Source organism: Tachypleus tridentatus, chromosome 13 (assembly GCF_004210375.1).
Source record: "Tachypleus tridentatus isolate NWPU-2018 chromosome 13, ASM421037v1, whole genome shotgun sequence".
Classification (NCBI taxonomy): Eukaryota; Metazoa; Arthropoda; class Merostomata; order Xiphosura; family Limulidae; genus Tachypleus; species Tachypleus tridentatus.
In genome coordinates, this window is record NC_134837.1 from 36163644 (window position 1) to 36184035 (window position 20392).

Genomic DNA, 20392 nt, shown 5'->3' on the forward strand with positions numbered 1-20392 from the left:
AAATAGTTATAAATTAGTAAGATATTATTAATCATATATTTAGTTCATATGTAGCTTGACGTTATCAAGATAAAATAAATAAGGTAATTTAAAATATATACGATTTTTTTCCATTTTGTATATATATATATATTCTGAAACCAAAATAGACCTTTCACGAATATCCCTAAAAGGATCTGTTTCAAGTCGCTCAATATAATCTCTTTCTATCACTATTTTCCTTTACTTTACGCTTAATTTAAACATACAACATCAAGATATCGACATGTATAAGGCACTCATCAGCCGTGGGGGCACTATAATGTGACGGTCAATCCCACTATTCGTTGGTAAAAGAATAAATAGCCCAAGAGTTGGCGGTGGGTGGCAATAACTAACTGCCTTCCCTCTAGGCTTGCACTGTTAAATTAGGGACGACTAGCGCGGATAGCCCTCGTGTAGCTTTGCGCAAAATTCAAAACAAACAATCGCTTCTCGGCCTTTTGGCTAAGATCAAAGTGTACTACCTGTTCGTATCACGTTAATATCTGATAAGGTTCTCATTGGACCCCATGATACTAGACTTTTATTATTTTTTTTTGTAAGGCGGCGGAGTACTTGGAGCTTGCTCCACTCCTGCCACGGAGGAAGAGTTCTTTTGCACCTGACCTTCCTGGGTATCTAAAATCCAACATACCTAAATACCCACAATGAAGAAGCGAAAACAAAACTACAAAAACAAAAAATTCACAGAGACAAATGCGTTAAAATGTTTATTACTTTCTATCTACTATATTTCCGCTTTGAGCTCAAGTACCCTGTCATCAAAATGACAGGTAGTCAGGATTTAAACAGTTTAATACTAAACGAAACGTCTACATCATGACGAAATATTTTATTTTGCTATGCATGAAACCTACAATGATGAAATTCTTCAAACATGTGCAGTTAACTATATGTCGGTAAAAATAAAGTAAAATAGCTTGGTGATATGCCAAACATCAAATAATGTAATGTAAGTAACTATATACCAGTAGAAGTACAGAAACACAGCCATATTATATGCCATTAAAAAACAACAACATTTAGTTAATTATGTGTCATCAGAAATATACAAATTTTGTCTTATGAAACGTTGATTTTTCAAAATGTTGTTAAATATGTTCCTACAAATGTGGTATAACCTTGACGATACAGACTTAGTATTTAAACGCTACAAGTTTTAAATTCAGTGCAAAGCCCCAAAAATATAAAATGAAATAAAAGATGTCATGACAGCTAAATTCAAATTTAAATGAACTTTGACCTAGAAATAAAGGAACGTATACAGATACAATGCTCTATTGTCCTCTTCTGCGAGTTCATTTCAATAGAGGCTCAGCACGGCCAGGTAGGTTAAAGCTTTCGACTCGTAATCTGAGGGTCGCGGTTAGAATTCTAGTCGCACTAAACATGCTCGCCCTTTCAGCTGTGTGGGCGTTATAATGCGACGGTCAATCCCACTATTCGTTGGTAAAAGAGTAGCCTGAGCGTTGGCGGTGGGTGGTGATGACCCTTCCCTCTAGTCTTACACTACTAAATTAGGAACAGCTAGCGCAGATAGCCTTCGAGTAGTTTTGCGCAAAATTTAAAAAAACAAGCAAACAAACTATTTCAATAACAACCTAGTTAGAACAGGGCAGAGCTATATATATGTGCTAATACAGTGTTGTGCAATTCTTTCCAACTGCAAACTATTACTGTACGCTTCAAAAATACTAAAGATTGTTGTGGAGCCAAAATAAACAATATTGAAAGGTATTTAAATGTTGCTCTCCATACAAAACTTTCTGCTTGAAACCACTTTTTAAGTACTTTTCCAGCAATCTTACTCTCTTACTGCGTAAAACATTCCGATGTAGGTGTTTTTGATATTTGATTTTTATAATAATTGTACGCTCGCCTGGAACATAAAACGATATAAAAAGTTAATTCAAAAATTGAAATATATAACAAAGGAAAGTTGTATAAGTCTTCCAATATTTTGTCTTTATATATAAATCAGTTCCCTGAGAAAGAACATGCTTTCTGTAAAGTGTTTTCATATAGCAAAGCTACATCAGGTTATCTGTTGGGCCCACTGAGATTAATCGAACCACTGAATTTAGCGTTGTAAATCCGTACATTTACCGCTGTACTAGCGGGGAGCCCGTCTGTAAAGGAAAAAAAAAAAACCTCAAGAGAAGAAGGATTCATGTATTTAACGATGGCTGGTATGGATATTAAAACTTTAATTAAAATAAACTATAGAACAACTTTTCGACCTTTTAAGCTCATTTTCAGGCTAACAAAGAGAGTTTGCAAATGACCGTTGCTGGGCACGTGTCTTAGGGACGAGAGAGTGTAAACAAACAAACAATAATAAGTTAAAAAAAACAACAGATTATAAAATCTCACACTGTTGTATACCATGTATTACCGATATTAGCAAATTATAACCAACATTTGGAAAAATTTACAAGAAAACATAACATTCCATTAAACACTCAATTTATTCAAGAACCAGGCTCAAAACTAAAGTCCATACTAAGTAAAAATTACACTAACAAACATAGCATCAATCTTATTCATAAAATATAATACAACAATTGCTTCGACTTCTATATTGGAGAAACAAGCAGAAAAAGGGAAACCAGATTCCAAGAACACAAAGAAGACTCCTTTGCACGATTATGAACACTGCAAATTAAATAAGCACAACATAACCGTAGAAAACACCCTCGCACTAAGTAGGGAAACAAATACAAGCAAATGTAAAACCAAAGAAGCCCTGCTTGTGCAACAACTCAAACTAAAATTGAACCAATAAAACGGAACACCTTTATACCTATTTTAATTAATAATATCGTACCAATTTACACACTCGTCCCTGAAACATGTGCCCGGCAACGATCAATTGCAAACTTTCTTTGCTGACCTGAGGATGACCTAAGGTCGAAACGTTGTTCTGTAGTTTATTTTAATTAAAGTTTTAATATCCATACCAGGTCATCCTTAAATACATCAATCCTTCTTCCCTATGGATTTTTTTTTTCTTTACAGAAAGCATATTCTTTCTCCGGAAACTAATATATCTAAAGACAAACTTATAATACATTTCTACTTCAAGCGGGTTTTTCATCATCATGAATAACAAGGATTATTAAGTGATTTGAAACCACTCTGTACAAGTGATATCCATATTAGAACTACAGTACAACAGAAACTAACACAGCAAGTAAATTTCAATAGTGAAATATGGTCTTTGAGCTTTCGTTTGTTTGTTTCATAGCAAAACCCCATCGGTCCGTGTCCACCATGCGGAATCGAGCATAGGATTTGAGCGATGTAAGTTTTTAGGCTTATTGTTGTTCCACCGGTGGAACTATATGGACTTGCATCGCCAGTTGTAGCTAGTGTTTAAAATGATTGCGTGCGTGATTGAAGTTTGATTGTTATCCCATTGGAACTATAGCGCTACGTATGTTCTTGAAATTGTTGTAAGTACAGCTCTTTAAAAAAGAAATATTATAGCTCACCTTTAAAAAAAAAAAAAGGTTTTACATCTTTGTCGTCTGTTTCACTCAGCACACTAGCACACGTCATTATTTATGTATATATATATATGTATAAATAACCAAACCACAAATAGATAGAACACAACAGCAGATAGAAAATTATACACCATTTTACTGAGAAACATGTTCACTATTTTTCCAATCCCCATCACACTAAACATGCTCGCCCTTTCAGCCGTGGGAGCGTTATAATGTACTGTCAATCCCACTATTCGTGGGTAAAAGAGTAGCCCAAGAGTTGGCGGTTGATGGTGATGACTAGCTGTCTTCCCTTTAATCTTACACTGCTAAATTAGGAACGGTTAGCGCAGATAGCCTTCGTGTAGGTTTGCGCAGAATTCGAAACAAACCCTTCATGAAAAATAGACATCTAAAAATATCCCCCGTACCTACAATATGCTCTCTGTGTATTTCATAACTAAACCTTTGGTATTAGTTTATAATCATCTAGCCGATAATTTATTATAATAAAATTTATATACTGAAGTGAAACTTAGAAGAAGCCAAAATCGTAGCTGCATCAAAAGCAACTTTTTTTCAAACGTTTCGTTAAGAAACATTGCCCATAGCAACAAAGATCATCCAATTCGTATTTCCTTAAACGACAAAAATAAAGACCATATGTGTTTGTTTCCAGTACAGTGATAAGGCTTTGTGCCTTTTATTTTTTCAGTATTAACTTGGCTTCATTCTTTCTTGTCTTTCTCTCTTTCATGTCACTTGTTTGATCTTATCGTCCAAATCCAAGAGCAAGGAAGTGAAACAGTTAACAAGGAAATACCAGCTGGATGTGAGCATGCGCAATGAAGAAACTAAATTGGAACACCAGCCAAATACATTTGACTAACAGTAACAAAAACAAAAAACGAACAACAACTGAAAAATAAAAGTCTGCATGTCTGCACATTTGACTTCAAGGAAAAGAAACGCAAGTACCACATTTTTTTATGATTTCTATTTGCGTAAGAGCTACGTCACATTTTAAAACCTTTTAATAGCAGCAATAAGAAACAAAAACACTGAGAAATGCCATAATTATCATTATATTACAATCACGTGTATTAGGTGACTTTAAATCCATAAATATCTGAACGTGACCCAGCATGGCCAGGTGGTTAAGGCACTCGACTCGTAATCCGAGGACCGCGGGTTCAAATCCCTCTCACACCAAACATGTTTGCCCTTTTAGCCGTGGGGGCGTTATAACGTAACGTTAAATACCACTATTCGTTGGTAAAAGAGTAGCCTAAGAATTGGTGGTGGATAGTAATGAGTAGCTGTTTTCCCTCTAGTCTTACATTGCTAAATTAGGGATGGCTAGCGCAGATAGCCCTCGTGCAGCTGTGCGCGAAACTCAAAACACACAAACTGTACATTTCCAGAAGATGAAAAAAAATTGAGAGTAAAACCAGTCATGTTTACCAGTCTGAGTTTGTTTATCAAAGATTCCTTCCAAAACATATTTATTTGTCTTACTCGAATCTTTACAACAACTTCTTGCTGAGTGAACACAAAAACTGCAACGCGACATTAAAAAAAATTTAAATGATGATAGTTTTAACAAACGTTAAATGAACGCGGAAGTGTAGCACGTCCTTTTATGTTGTTCAGTATAAACATTTAGAAAGGACAGAACGAATAGAAAAGTATTTATATTTCTTTGGCTGGAAAACAATAAAGCAGAAGAAAAAAGAAAGAAAAGAAGAAAACAAATTAGGAAATCTAAGTAATATCGAGATATACAAATTAGGAAATCGAAGTAATATCGAGATATACAAATTAGAAAATCTAAGTAATATCGAGATATACAAATTAGGAAATCTAAGTAATATCGAGATATACAAATTAGAAAATCTAAGTAATATCGAGATAAACAAATTAGGAAATCGAAGTAATATTGAGATATACAGATTAGGAAATCTAAGTAATATCGAGATATACAAATTAGAAAATATGAGTAATATCGAGATATACAAATTAGAAAATCTAAGTAATATCGAGATATACAAATTAGGAAATCGAAGTAATATCGAGATATACAAATTAGAAAATCTGAGTAATATCGAGATATACAAATTAGGAAATATGAGTAATATCGAGATATACAAATTAGGAAATCTAAGTAATATCGAGATATACAAATTAGGAAATCTGAGTAACATCGAGATATACAAATTAGGAAATCTAAGTAATATCAAGATATACAAATTAAGAAATCTAAGTAATATCGAGATATACAAATTAGGAAATCTAAGTAATATCGAGATATATAAATTAAGAAATCTAAGTAATATCGAGATATATAAATTAAGAAATCTAAGTAATATCGAGATATACAAATTAAGAAATCTGAGTAATATGGAGACACACAAATTAGGAAATCTAAGTAATATCGAGATATATAAATTAAGAAATCTAAGTAATATCGAGATATACAAATTAAGAAATCTAAGTAATATCGAGATATATAAATTAAGAAATCTAAGTAATATCGAGATATACAAATTAGGAAATCTAAGTAATATCGAGGTATACAAATTAGGAAATCTGAGTAATATCGAGATATACAAATTAGGAAATCTAAGTAATATCGAGATATATAAATTAAGAAATCTAAGTAATATCGAGACACACAAATTAAGAAATCTGAGTAATATCGAAATACTCAAATTAAGAAATCTAAGTATTATCGAAATACTCAAATTAAGAAATCTAAGTAATATCGAAATACTCAAATTAAGAAATCTAAGTATTATCGAAATACTCAAATTAAGAAATCTAAGTAATATCGAAATACTCAAATTAAGAAATCTAAGTAATATCGAGATATATAAATTAGGAAATCTAAGTAATATCGAGATATACAAATTAGAAAATCTAAGTAATATCGAGATATACAAATTAGAAAATCTAAGTAATATCGAGATATACAAATTAGAAAATCTAATTAATATCGAGATATTATTACAAATTACATTATATTATTACATATTACAAATTAAGAAATCTAAGTAATATCGAGATATTATTACAAATTACATTATATTATTACATATTACAAATTAAGAAATCTAAGTAATATCGAGATATTATTACAAATTACATTATATTATTACATATTACAAATTAAGAAATCTAAGTAATATCGAGATATACAAATTAAGAAATCTAAGTAATATCGAGATATACAAATTAAGAAATCTAAGTAATATCGAGATATATAAATTAAGAAATCTAAGTAATATCGAGATATACAAATTAGGAAATCGAAGTAATATCGAGATATACAAATTAAGAAATCTAAGTAATATCGAGATATACAAATTAAGAAATCTAAGTAATATCGAGATATATAAATTAAGAAATCTAAGTAATATCGAGATATACAAATTAGGAAATCGAAGTAATATCGAGATATACAAATTAGGAAATCTAAGTAATATCGAGATATACAAATTAGGAAATCTAAGTAATATCGAGATATACAAATTAAGAAATCTAAGTAATATCGAGATATACAAATTAAGAAATCTAAGTAATATCGAGATATACAAATTAAGAAATCTGAGTAATATCGAGACACACAAATTAAGAAATCTAAGTAATATCGAGATATATAAATTAGGAAGTCTGAATAATATCGAGATATACAAATTAGAAAATCTAAGTAATATCGAGATATACAAATTAGAAAATCTAAGTAATATCAAAATACTCAAATTAAGAAATCTAAGTAATATCGAGATATTATTACAAATTACATTATATTATCACATATTACAAATTAAGAAATCTAAGTAATATCGAGATATACAAATTAAAAAATCTAAGTAATATCGAGATATACAAATTAGAAAATCTAAGTAATATCAAAATACTCAAATTAAGAAATCTAAGTAATATCGAGATATTATTACAAATTACATTATATTATTACATATTACAAATTAAGAAATCTAAGTAATATCGAGATATACAAATTAAGAAATCTAAGTAATATCGAGATATATAAATTAGGAAATCTAAGTAATATCAAAGTATAAAAATTAAGAAGTATCAATATATACGTAAAAGCAAGGCCTCAATTTCCTAGGATAGTTTTGCCTTATCTATTACAACTATATTACGATATTTTTGGTGTTTTCGTAATTAGGTGTAAATTGTATTATAGATTAGGTAACGTTGTAGATACGTGAAAATAACATAAGTTTTTGATGTTTTAAAATCAGCGATATGTTAGTGTAGCACATTCCTTGTACACCCAACTCAAATACATATATTTTTACAAGATAATACAAGAAAATTTCCTAATCTTGCCTCATTTTATTAGAACAAACTTTTCAATAGTAATTATTAATTATTAGATCAGTTAATTAGCTTCACCTTTTCTTTCATTCATGATCACTAAATAAAAATTCCAAAACCTGAAATACACAAGTCTTAAAATATATATATAACTTTCCAACTCTAATCGTTATTTTCTGTCAATTTCAAAAGCAATGAAAAATTTTAAATGAAACCGAACATCAACTTTGTCATAAACAGTTGGCTGTATTCTTAGGCAAACTTTAAAAAAACATATACGTACTGTATGATTTGGACTTGGCGAATCGCTCTATTTGGGGCCCGGCATGGCCAGGTAGCGAGAGCACTCGACTCGTAATCTGAGAGTCGCGGGTTCGAATCTCCGTCACGAAAAGCGTCATCGCCCTCTCAGCCATGGGGATGTTATAATTTGACGGTCAGTCACACTATTCATTGGTTAAAGAGTAGTCCAAGAGCTGACGGTAGGTGGTGATAACTGGCTGCCTTCCCTCTAATCTTGTCTACGGTAAGTCTATGGACTTACAACGCTAAAATCAGGAGTTCGATTCCCCTCAGTGGACTCAGCAGATAGCCCCATGTGGCTTTGTTTTAAGAAACCCCCCTCTTATCTTACACTGCTAGATTAAGGACAAAACAAACGCTCTATTTGATCAAAATTGTAAAATAAAATTAGACTGATTGTTTATAACCCTCAAAATATTGTTTCGATGCTCTCAGTGCGCAGAGCACTGACAGCTCAATGTGCAGCTTTATGGTTAACTACAAACAAAACATAATGAAACTTAAAACTATATTAGTTTTATACACTGGATGCCATTGACATATTCTAAAGTGTAACTGTTGAAGACTCCAAAATTAGAATGTGTACAACCTTCATTGTTAAAGTTAAATCTTGTAATCTCTAAAATGTTCAAAGTTGGAAGAGTTTGAGTACAGTTACCTTGTGTCGAAGTCTGGCATGGCCAGGAGGTTAAGGCACTCGACTCGTAATTCGAGGGTCGCGGGTTCGAATTTCCGTCCTACCTGCTCACCCTTTCAGTCGTGGGGGCGTTATAATGTGACGGCCAATCCCATTATTCGTCGGTAAAAGAGTATCCCAAGAGTCAACGGTGGGTGGTGATGACCAGCTGCCTTCCCTCTAGTTTTACACTGCAAAATTAGAGGCAGCTAACGCAGATTATCTCGTGTAGCTTTGCGCAAAATTCAAAAACACAAACAAATCTAGTGTAGAAGCTTTTCCTTTAGAGGTTAAAATATCTAATTTATAATATGCTTTAATATTTATCAAAACATATGAGTTATTCATGTTGATTGTTAAAGTTTCTAAAAATGTAAATACAGGATAAAATCTGCTTCTTTCTTTCTTTTGGTATGCGTGTGTGTATGAGAGAGAGAGATACTTGTTCGCTAAAATAAACAGAAAAATAAAGCATTTATAATACGTTTTGTATCGCTTTCCTCCTAGCAAATTCCGCTAAAACTATATTGGTGGTATAGAGCAGCCGTACAGAAAGTGAAATAATAACAAACCAATCAGATACGAAAACTCGTTTTGTTAATAACAAACATCAAATATTTACAAGGTATCTTGTTATCTCTCATGGTTTGTTTCTACTGTTTAAAATTATTTAATACTGGTTGAATGAATTTTCAATCTGAACATAAGAGAGAAAGCTGGGGTTCAAGCTCTGCCAACCCAGACAGAACCATGACTAAAATGTTGACATGGCTGACTTGGGTGCAGCAGTATGAACAACATACCACTTAATTTTCAAAAATTTTGGTATAAAAACCTTTCGAAACTACACAGTGGTATCGACAGCCGTGTCAAATTGATTTCATCTACTCAGTTCGTTTTACTATAAAACAACTACGAACATTCAGGTTCAACAAGTCTTTATTTTTCCTTCTGACCAGAGATTCGACTATCTCAAAAGCTTCTGCTTACACAGCGTATTTTTTACGGTCGTTTGCAGCTAGGACTTTATTGCAAGGGAGTATCTAAACAAATTTGTGTCCTAGAAGCTTCAAAGCGAAAGAAGATTCTTCCAATTAGCCGTCACGTACACGCACGCACATGGAATTGAAGCTTTTGCGTCTAGCAGTACCTAGTGGCGTGTCGTGCCAGGAAGCTGTAGATGGAGGGGCCGCAGTAGACGTGGAACCGCAATCGCACCACCCCTGTGAATCGAATGACGGGGAGTTTTTCTCTGTCTACAATTTCCGCCTGACTTGCAATCCGATCTATCCTTGAAAAACTGTTCTAAAAGTTTCTCTAAGCGTCACACAAATCCAGACACGAAGCTCTGTCTGGATGTTTGCTCTGTTTCAACCTGTCCATTGAATCTATGATGCTGTTACGGGTCGACCAAACTCAGAAAGACCGATTGAAACACAACTATGCATGCACCGAATTTTTCCGTTTCCTGCCAACTTCTGATATAAATAGCACTCCGCACAAACTTCTCCAAACAAAGAGAAATCTATACCTATTACGATTTCCCAAATTAGTTAGATGCGTACTCGCGGAAGTAACTTTAGACAGAAGTAACTGGAAACTATCACTTTACACAGACTGTTCCTTCGAGCACCAAAGTCTCTCTCACATAAAACTATAGTTTTACCCTAACATTCGAAGCAAAAGTCACAGTTTTATCTTATTGTTCAAAACACTTAAAATTCAACTATATCTTGTCCGCCTTTTGATTTTGTGTTTACGGAACACACGATAATTATAACTCATATTTCTTAAAAAAGAGAGACTGTTATCACATTTGTTTAAAAAAAAAAGACAAAGTTTCAGATTCTTTGACTATTTTCTGGGAATTTTGGTTAATTTCAACACTAGTATAAATTATAGAGTTAAGTGGAACTAAACACATGGTCGAAACTATATTGGATGTTTTCGTTTTTTTCAATTAAGCACAAAGCTACAAAATGGATTATCTGTGCTCTGCTCACTACGGGGATTGAAATCTGGTTTCTAACAGTATAAATCCGCAGACATACCGCTATGCTACTAGGGGGCGTGACGAAAATGAACAGAAATACAGTGGTTGCGCAACCGTCTATAGTTAACAGTTACGATGTGATCGTGCTCCACAACTGAGATGCACAACAGATGTCCACACGCTATATATGCAAAAACGGCTCGTTTGGGTTGAGAAAATATTTTACGTAGAAGAGCGAACAACGTTTCGACCTTCTTCGGTTATTGTCAGGTTCACGAAGAAGGTCGAAACGTTGTTCGCTCTTCTACGTAAAATATTTTCTCAACCCAAACAAGCCGTTTTTACATATATATTTCTCTACAAGTGGGTTTTCTCGACATCACTGATGTACACACACTGTCTACCACGGGTATAAAAACCCGAATTTTGAGCGTTATAAATCATCGGACTTTTCTTTGTGCCACTGAGAGCGCTGCATCAGAATTGTCTGCGCTGTGCCCAGCACGGATATAGGAACCCAATTTTTGGCGTTATGAAGCTTCGTGCTTAATTTTAAACAAACAAACAAACAAAAAATCGTTTTGTCAACCTCTCCCACTTACACATTAAGACGAAAGTGCGAAAAGACAACGTTCACAGTTTCACCCTGTGAGTCTTGTTATATTAGAAAATATTAGTGAAAGTGAGTTTATATCCAAACAATAATTCGTTGAAATATGATTACTACAGTTTTTGTTTGTTAATTTTTAGGTATATTGATTTATAAACTTAAGTATCTCTAGTCAGTTTGATTTAAGACTTTCATCAATAACGTATATGTTATTCTCATATGTTTTAGTTGTGGTTTATATAATCAGCTTATATCTTTTATCAGAAAAGTTTCAAGTTTGGCGTAATTTTGGTAGTATCTGACACTTACATATATATATATATGGAAATAAAATTACCAGGCATTAAGAGATAGTTGTTTGTTTTAGAGCAAAGCCGGTCCGGCATGGGCAGGTGATTAGGTCGCTCGACTCGTAATCTGAGGCTCTGGGGTTCGAATTTCCATCACACCAAACATGCTCACCCTTTAAGCCGTGAGGGCGTTATAATATCACGATCAATCCTACTATACGTTGGTAAAAGAGTAGCCCAAGAGCTGGCGGTGGGTGATGATGACCAGCTGCCTTTCCTCTACTCTTACACGGTTAAATTAGAAACGGCTAGCGCAGATAGTCCTCGTGTAGCTTCACGAGAAATTCAGAAATAAACACTGCAGAGCAAAGCCAGGTTGAGCTCTTTGCTCTGCCCACCTCTGGAATCGAATCTCGGATTTTAGAGTTGTAAGTTACTACTAGTTACTACTGTCCCAACGGGGAACCTACATACGTGCAATACAATTTAGGAATAGAGGAAGTTATTACAGAATTGGTTTGATTTTCGTACAAAGCCACAAAATTACTACCCACCTGCGTTAATCGTCCCTACTTTAGCACTGAAGCACAGCTAACCATCACCATCCGCCGCCAACTCTTCTGATTCCTTTTTATCAATGAATCACTCTCACATTATCACGCACTCACGTCTGAAAGAGCGAGTATGTTTGATGGAGCAGAGATGAGAACCCACGATCTTCAGAGTGCGAATCGAACGCTTTAACCAACTGGCTATTCTAGTTTCGTAATTATTAAAACTTTGATTTACATATCAGTGATTATCTCAAACATAAAGATTGTTTAAAAGTCGACACCCTGCGTGTGTGTACATTTGTTACTACACAGAACATTTTAATCATTAAGAATTAGATAGTTTGAATGGTATTTTAAGTATGCTTTCTCATTACTATATATAGCTTTGTTACATGCAGGTGGTTTCCTTTGATCACAGATTAATATTAATTCTCTATCCATAAAGAGTTCAGAAGTAGAACTTTTCTTTCTTGTATATGAACGTCTCAAATTATGGGTAAAAGTGGTCTAAATAAATATAAAGTGTGGTAAATTGATAAAACACTGCATCATTCAAGTTACAAATGTTCTAAGGCTAAATAGCTATGACTAAGTTAAGGCTTCGAAATGGTATCTAAAATATCGGTCTCAAGAAAAGGCCTAAACATAAAGTTTAAAATATCAACCATACAGAGGTATAAACAAACGAAGGCTTTAGGATGAGTCCGAAACATTGACCACACAACTATGGACAAACGAAGGCCTCAGCATAAAATCTACTATCAGCCGAATGACTATGACGTTCACAACATGGGGCACTCAACTATAACAAAAAAACGCCTTTAGCATAAAGTCTGGAATGTGGGCTACATAGCTTTGACTAACACAAGTAAAACAAATTAAGGCCTCAAGGTGAAATATATGCAACATTGGTCAGACAGCTATGGCAAACAAAGGTAAATTTCAAAGATCAATAACATAACATTGTCCTAAAAAAGACCTCAGCATGGGTCGTAGACATCAACCACACAACCATGACCACAAAAGCTCTTAACACGTAGCCAATTGTGTAAATACGTTGAGGCACATAAATGAAATGATTTATTGAAACATGGTTATGCTATTATCTATCATTAAACTGTGATCCACTACTTAACAAAATAATACTTAATTTTAAGTTGCATATAATCTCTTTGATTTATATGCTTATAAATATTTCAACTCTAATTTGCCTTATTTTTTAAACACATAGAAACTGATCACTTTATTAGAAACATTCAAAATCAATTGATTTTATAAAATGTCAGTTTATTGCCGGAACTATATAATGAGAATAAGGACCTCCATAAATTTCTAAGGTCACACAGTATCTGTCTAGCAGAAATGTAGTTATCTTACAACGTTTTTTAGCCGGTTGTTCAAAAAGTGCCAGTCAAAAAGGTATATATATATAGCAGGGGCGTAGATCCTGGGGGGTGTAGGGTATACATCCCCCTTCATTTTAGGTGGGAGTATGGTGCATACAATCAGCCCCCCTACAATTTGGTCTGTTGAATTGTTTTATTGTATCACAGGCCTACAAAATGTGTGTTTGTTCTTGTGTTTCTCGTGTTCTTACCAATCGAATTACATAATTAGGCCTAGATGTAAGCTTTTTCAGTAGCCGAAATGTACATCTTTAATATAGGCGTGCTTTTAAGCTTTTTGATCCAAGCAATAGTTCGTAAGTATCAGTCAGTAGGCCTAATTATACATGCAGGTATCGTGGCAACAAGATTACTCTGTGACTGCATGTTTACAGCTTTCAGGTTCACGTAATCAGAGATTACCAATTTGCAAATTGAACAGTCCACATAATTGGTTGCAAAAATCATCCCCCCATCGGGTGTAAAAAATCTACGCCCCTTTGTATAAGTTATTATAAAATAAAACACAAACAAACATGATGGCTATCATCATCTAGTTTCATTTCCGTCCAGTTTGTCCACAGCAGTCGGCTACTTTTTTCAACAGTGACTAGAATACCATTATCCTCAACAATACTGTTAGCAGAACATTACAGGAATTGTCACATGGGAACCAACCACTGCTAATTTCATAAAGAAGAAAAACAACAACACGAGTTTAGATGATCTTAAAGTGCAAACGTGAAAATTAATGACTTGAGAACATGTGATGTGACCTGGTGCATGGTATTTTAATTTCTTTGTTTTTTCATGTTAGAGTAATTTGTGAAGAAAATTACGAGATACATCACCCTACCTGTGTTGTTCTAACAGTGCAAATCACTGAAAGAAGTGATAGTAGCGCTAGTAATGTGTTTGTGACAGAAACTGAATTTAGTGTTTCCTCTGGAAAGACAAATAACATCTAGAATATACCTGAGCATTGTCGTTCATCTCTGCTATTCTACAATTGTTCTTCTAGGATATTATTGCAATAATATAGCAAATACACACGAGATTTTGATTTGACCATTCAGATGGACTGTAATATTGGTCGTATTCACTGCGTTTATATGTATGAACCAATTATGCATCACATTCTTATAATCGACCAAGACATCTGACACATAACAAAATCTGTGTCATGCTGAGACCAGACAGTGTTACATATTCAGTTGTTACGTGTAAAGCATTTTTCTTTAGAAGTTACCAAAAACATTTTAAACATCGTAGTAACTCTCTGTATTTTATTACAGTAAAACCTCTCTAAACCGGAAACTGCATAGGGCGGAAACATATACAAACCGGAAATATTAAAATTTTGCAGTATTATCTTAAGATTCGGCCTGGCATGGCCAAGCGCGTAAGGCGTGCGACTCGTAATCCGAGGGTCGCGGGTTCGTGCCCGCGTCGCGCTAAACATGCTCGCCCTCCCAGCCGTGGGGGGCGTTATAATGTTGCGGTTAATCCCACTATTCGTTAATTAAAAGAGTAGCCCAAGAGTTGGCGGTGGGTGGTGATGACTAGCTGCCTTCCCTCTAGTCTTACACTGCTAAATTAGGGACGGCTAGCACAGATAGCCCTCGAGTAGCTTTGTGCGAAATTCCAAAACAAACAAACAAACAAATCTTAAGATTTGTCTCATAAAATGCCCTCTACATGGCGAAACCTGCGTAACGCGGACAGAAAACTATCTTTCACCTACCTCATCTATCAACAAGTTGGACCAGAACCTCAGTAAGGGGAAAAATGTTTTTGATTACATATTAATTTATTTAATTAATAATTTCTTTATATATTAACAAATTCTTGTGTACTTAATAACTTGTTTAAATATCAATAAATTCTCGGACATTTTGTTACAGTAAGTATTGGTTAAATATATTCTGTTCTTTTTTCATCCGTCATTATTTTTTCAGTTAAATTAGATTCATGATTTGTATAAATATATTTGTCATTTAAGTGCAAAATTCTACTATTTAAATAATTCTCACGAAAAAATAAATTCCTATCTTGCCTAATTTAGGGAAAATTTACCATGGGTAATAGGTAAAAGTGAAAATCCGCGCTGTTTCAAAAATGTAAGGAAGAATCAACTTCCTGTGAAATGGAAAACGAATAATAAAGCGTGGACGACACGTGCTATATCCGAGGAATTTTTGGAAAAAATAAACAAAAGAATGGGACAAGAAAATCGGAATATTCTACATTTCCTAGTTAAAGCAAGTTGTTCCCCAAAAGTTCAACTTTCAAATGTTCATTTAGTCTTTCTACCTCCATGTACAACATCAGTTCTACAGCCGCTAGATAATGGAATTATACAGTGTATAAAATTGAAATACAGAAAATTGATGCTTCAGCATATTATTGCAAACATGGACGACTGTAAGAGAGCATCTGAAATGACCATAAAAATTGATGTGTTAGATGCAATTGCATTTACAAGCCATTCAATTAAATGCGTTAAAGATGAATGCGTAACAAAGTGCTTTCGAAACTGTGAATTTATTCTTGATAATGGCGGAGATTGTGGAGAAGTTGTTTGTTATGGCGATTCTAGTGAAATCCAAACTCTGAGAAGATTGATGCAGATGATTCTGTGAACGTTGAAGAAAATGTTTTAACAGAAAGTGATGAAATTTATTTAAAATCTATAATAGAATTGCAAGATGGTAACAGTATGAGAGATTCAGAAGACGAACAAAATGGAAAAGATAGTGAGGAAATAGAAATTCCTACTTCTTCGCTAGTGTTAAGTTATATTAATGCTATCAAATTGTATGTAGGAGGGAAATGAACTTCATGAAAAGGTCGTAGAATTGGTGTTCTCTTTCAAACTCATGAGAAAGTCCATTAAAAAAAACGAAACAACTGTACACTTTCTTCAAATAAATTTGATTACGATTTTGTGTACTTATGTATATTTTGAATGTCTATTTTTGTTCTTATTCTAATAAATATAGCATAAAGAGTATAATAACATACTAAGAAACCAAATAAACACAGCCATAAAACTATGATCACCAGATAAAATTAACGACGAATTAGACAAAATAAAACAATACTTCATCAACATCAATAAGTTTCCTCCACAAACCGTGGAGACATCTTTCTAGACAGAAAGCAAAATCAACCAACAAAAGTAAATATATCTCACGATTCAAAAAATCACGAAACCATATACTGCTGCATACCATATATTCCCGACATCAGCAGACAAATAATGAACATTTGGCAAAAACTAGTAACCAAATATGACATTCCACTTAATACCAAATTTATTCAAAAACCAGGCACAAAACTGAGGTCTATACTATGTAAAAACTACACTGACAAACACCACACCAACATTATTTATAAAATACAATGCGATAACTGCCACGAGTTCTATATTGGAGAAACAAGTAGAAAAATGGAAACCAGATTCAAAGAACATGAAAAGTCACCTTCATACGTTTTCGAAGACTGCAAGTCAAATAAACACAACATAACCATAGAAAACACTCAAATACTAAATAAACAAACATAAACAAACGCAAAATTAAAGAAGCCTTACTTATACAACAACTTAAACCCAAAATAAACCAATATAAAGGAACGCCTTTATACCTATATTAAATATAATAAAATAAAATTATATATTCAAACATCTAACACCGCCATCTACATTCCAACACTCAGTTACATAACCCCTTCCTAACATGTGGTCAGCTTCCGGTCAGTTACCTTCTTTGTGAACCTGACGATGACCGAAGAAGGTCGAAACGTTGTTCGCTCTTCTACGTAAAATATTTTCTCAACCCAAACGAGCCGTTTTGCATATATATATAATAACTTTATTCACAAACGTCTTACTTCCCTTGAGTCGAGCAAGTATAACGTTCCGCTCAAAAATTATATATAATTAAGGAAACGCATGTTCATTGTCTAAGCCAGAAAACCTGCTTAAGCCAGAAATTTTACTCGTTCCCTTGCGATTCCGCCTGAGACAGGTTTTACTGTATATATAGCTTGAAAATACCTTGAGGCAGCCGCTCTTCATTGGAACACCTAACGTTTTCACTCTACGTTGCTCCTCGGAAACTCAGGAAACTCAATTGTAAGTATAAAGGCTTATAGTACTAAAAGTTGGGTTTCTATACCCTCAGTGAGCATAAGACAGATAACCAGTTTTGTAGCTTTGTGCTTAACAGTGACAAAGAACTGTCTTTATGAACACTACAGCAAAAACGTAAACTACAAAATTTAAATATGGTCTCGAAAATTATATCTTCATCCAATTTCAAGTCCAAAACGTACATTTACTTTTTTATTGTGTCTATTTGTGTGTCTTTGGGAGAATGGACGACTTTCTATGCGCAGTTTTTTATGTGCTACCAACCCTTGCATGCTTGAGTGCTTAATTATTTATTTTATCTTGTAACACTAAGCTAATGATAAATGTTGGTATTCAGTGGAAGTTTTTGGAAGAAATACAGAATGTTAGAAATGTTTGCATGTTGAAAACTGGATAAACATTTCAATGTAAACAGATGAAGATCGATAGTGTTAAGATTATGGACATGTCAAAAGATGGCGTTTCAATGCATTAGTTAGTTTGGATGATTTTGTTTGTTTGTTTTGAATTTCGCGCAAAGCTACTCGAGGGCTATCTGTGCTAGCCGTCCCTAATTTATCAGTGTAAGACTAGAGGGAAAGCAGCTAGTCATCGCCACCCACCGCAAACTCTTGGGCTACTCTTTTACCAACGAATAGTGGGGTTGACCGTAATATTATAACGCCCCTACGGCTGAAAGGGCGAGCATGTTTGGTGCGACCGGGATTCGAACCCGCGACCTTCGGGTTACGAGTCGAACGCCTTAACACACTTGGCCATGCCGGACCTTTTTTGTTTAGAATTAAGCACAAAGCTACTCAATGAGCTATCTGTATTCTGCCAACCACGAGTATCGAAACCTGCTTTTTAACGGTGTGAATACGTAGACATGCCGCTGTGCCACTGAGAGGCGAGCTTGAGTAATCTTTTGGAAATTCATCTCGGCCACTTGATGGTCACTTTTCAAAACCATGTTCATTACGAATCATAAACTGAGTGTGAAATTGATAATACCAAATGGAGTGATTACACAGGCCTGTGAATTTAAACTTCATAAAAGCTGTTTCGGTTTTAACTACGGATTTTCTGTAATTCAGCTACGCAGATGTCGAAAATAATATTCATTTTCTTTTCTATCACGTAAGGATTATTTTTTGGAAATAGGAAATAAAAGTCTTATTTGGATCAAATTATTATATCGCTTTCCAAAATGAACATTTTGTATTATTAGGTCGCGATTGGTCAAGAGAAATCAAAAACTAGCGGTTGTCAAAATTTTAAGAATAAAAAAATATGACCCGATGTTAATAAAAATGATTAACTTATGTACATGCACATATGACGTTTTGTAAGAAAAAAGAACGTTATACGTGATGGGAAAAAAATGGACATTTTCGAATTCACCGTACACAAATTACTGTAGAAGAAGCAAACTTTCCAAGACAGTAAAACCATCACGTGCCTGTGTTATCAATGACTAAGCGTGGTAGGGAATGCCCCACAGATTTCGCTTGTCTAAACAATCAGAATCGGTATAATCGAAAGTGGGTGCGTGTATTTTTCACAGATTTGTCAACTTTGAAGTTTCGTATCTTTGCCAATGATCTACGCGTTCGTGTCTGATGAGACACACTTGTGCTATATACTCAGAACAGCATCGTTAAATATAATCGTTATGATGTAGAGAAGTGAGTGGGTGTAGTGTTATTTATTGTGCTTCCGACAAGATCGGTATATAAAACAGTTCTCAGATTAAACTGCTATTGTGTTCAGATCAGATTTTGTCCTTATCCAGTATATTTCGCGATGTCCTTTAGCAAGAAGCCACGGATTAGTCAGTATGAATTTGTGATTTAAATACTTTGGATTATCTCGAAGACTCTCATTAGACATCGCCTTAAATCATTGTGTAATAGCTAGAAACTTATTGTCAAACAGACTAAAGGAAAGGATTAAAACGTTGCATTAGCTAACTAATCAGAAGTATCGCAACAGAAGCATCAATAGCAGATTGTTACAGAAGCTATTGTTTCTTGAGGGGAGCGGAAAATTTGTTTCTTTCAGAGATAATAATAATACAATCACACTCTAACGGAGCTTCCTAAGATTATAATGAACTATATTTAATAGAAAAAAATTTAAACTTCCAAAAATATTAAAAATATACGTTGTCCATTTGATTGAAAACCAAATTAACTAAAAAAACTTTTACATTCTAATTTTTGGAGTAGATGTGTTATATTTTATATTTATGCCAAAGCGACTAAGGTGGTACCTAATTTAATACTACTAACTCTAGGGAAGACAGCCAGCCTCTACCTAATCCACGATAAGTGATTGAGTGACACTTTTATAACGCGAGCATCCACAATTAAAAGTGGGATGAATTCGAACCTGGATCGTCAACTTAAAAATTCAAGGCTCGACTTTCGGAGTAATTCGATACCGTTTTAATATAAGGCAGGTTTAAGTTTACTTCTGTAGGTCCAGCTAGTACCTAACGAATCTAGTAAAACTGAAATTTCAGTGTTGTCACAAAATGTTTCAGAATAGTTCACAGGATATT

The 20392-nt window shown here is 34.0% G+C and overlaps 1 non-coding gene across 1 annotated transcript; it reads left to right on the forward strand.

The window, feature by feature from the left end:
- The first annotated feature begins 466 nt into the window (after nucleotides 1-466).
- Nucleotides 467-660, forward strand: LOC143241137 (U2 spliceosomal RNA). The gene has a single exon (XR_013022203.1). It is a non-coding gene; the product is annotated as a U2 spliceosomal RNA (small nuclear RNA).
- Nucleotides 661-20392: the final 19732 nt, after the last annotated feature.